At 34.1% G+C, this 1957-nt stretch overlaps 1 protein-coding gene across 3 annotated transcripts in view; it reads left to right on the top strand.

The window, feature by feature from the left end:
• Positions 1–244: 244 nt before the first annotated feature.
• The window catches only part of LOC306793630 (serine/threonine-protein kinase D3-like), a 31086-nt gene continuing 29373 nt past the window's right edge, over positions 245–1957 (top strand). For 2 of the 3 annotated variants that reach the window (XM_079291324.1, XM_079291326.1), the window contains exon 1: positions 245–473. The gene's annotated coding sequence lies outside the window, so the exon portion shown is untranslated. Of the gene's footprint in view, positions 474–1746 lie in introns of those variants that run through there. The other variant, XM_079291325.1, reaches the window with a different exon arrangement.

Consider the following 1957-nt stretch of genomic DNA (forward strand, 5'->3'; position numbering starts at 1 on the left):
GATTTTTTTAAATATTTCTTTTTTTTGTTATTATTATTTCTTTGTCAAACAATTATTTATATCATTTTCTTTTTTACAATTGCACATGGGTTGCCTTTTTATTTTTCCCCACTCTAGCGAGTTAATATTTATATGTTAATATAAACCGATCAGAGTGAGACCTCTCTCCCGCTGAAACTCCTCCTCCTCTCCACGCTGTGTGTTTGTTTCGTCTCGGATCATCAGATCCGCATGAAGACATCGACCTGCTCGCTTTGGACCCTCTCGGCTTTTTTTTTCTTTTTTTGTTGGAGTGGGAGGAAAGTCTAAAAGTCTACAGAAAAGTCGACCGGATTTATTAAACGGTCTGCATTACGTCACTCCCAGACACCGGACTGTGACCGGAGAGCGGTGATCGGTTAAATTCGCCGCTGGATGGTTTTGTTTAACTCACATTTGTTCTTCTCGGATTAATCCCGCCTTGTTCTCAGGAGGTAAGGATTCATGTCACATAAAGCCAGACCTGTTGCTTTAAACTCACTTTATCCAGCTGTTCATGCTATTTATTGAATCCAGATGTGATCAGATAAACTGCAGATGTGAGGGAAAGTTGATCTATTTGTTATTAATGTTGTTGTTTGTGTGTGTATTGTGTTTGTTATGTTGTTCCTCTGAGCAACACGTTTACAGTATTAAAGGTCACATTTATGTTAATTATAATGAGTCAAGTGCCTTTTAATGCATTAAACATTAACATTAAAATGTTCTTTAAATGTGTTAGAAATGCTCCGACTCGCTGTATTCTGTTTAACATATAAATCCTTCAGACTTAAAGGGCACATTCAAAACATTTAAATATATATTCATCTATTTCTTTGGCCTGAGCTTTGATTTAGCTTTCAGGTGTTTTACAAATAAAAAGTGTTTTTAAAGTTTCAGCCTGCAGAATATAATTTAAAACGATATACAGTATAAAATTTACACGAGTATGAAAGGTCACCGGGTTAAAAAGTCACATTTACGTCCATTAAAGGGAATTTAATGTGTTATTGAACTAAAATCCTACATTTTCCTTCAAATCCTGAGTATTTAAAGTGGTTTACTGCAGTAATGTGAGTGTTTTACATGATAAGAAATGTCAGATTAAATAATCTAAGTAGGTTCTGGTGATCTGTTTAATATTATGGCACTCCTTCCTGTCTGTTTTAACTGTAGACTCATCGTGATTAACCAGAATAAATAAGTTTAATGATCTATTTTATTGGTAATTTAATTGACTTCACCTTTAGTTTGTTGTCGGCAGTAGTTTCCCTTCTTGCAGAGCTTTAGTTGGTGTGAATGTAAAGCCTCAGTGCGTTACATTCACGCTCATTTTAGATGTGTGTCTCTGCACATGTTCTTAAAACTGTGAACTGTTTCCACATTCAGTGGTTTCAAACAGCGTGAAACTCTTTTCATTGTGAAAAACATCTTTGTTGTAGTTTTTATTGCTAATTTGTCTATTTTCTACTTTTAACGTCTACTTTTTGACTGATTGAACCGGATTCTTTGGACCTGACATGATAAATGACACCATGTCATGATGGGATATCATTCTTGCAGGATAAAGAAGTGATAGATGCTGAATTTATCCACAAAGATCCTTTATTTGCCTCATTAGAACACAACTGATGCTGGATTTCTAACCGGTTAAAATTCTCTGAACATTTGTGATATTTTGATATGAATCTTAGGAATATTCTTACAGTATTTCAGGTACGTAGACAGGTTTTTAATGACAGTACTGCCCTTTTATGGTGTTTGTTTTTTATTCGTTACAACATTTCCAGAGTGACATTTTGTGTCGGTGGAATCTGTGTGTGATGATTTTAACAGTTATAATTTATGTGAAAGGAAACATTACATTTATATTAAAACTATATATATATATTATTAAAGCTAAGGAGAGATGAACTTTTGGGGATACTTCTTTAACGTT

This window comes from Melanostigma gelatinosum, assembly GCF_949748355.1.
Source record: "Melanostigma gelatinosum genome assembly, chromosome: 19".
NCBI classification, from domain to species: Eukaryota; Metazoa; Chordata; class Actinopteri; order Perciformes; family Zoarcidae; genus Melanostigma; species Melanostigma gelatinosum.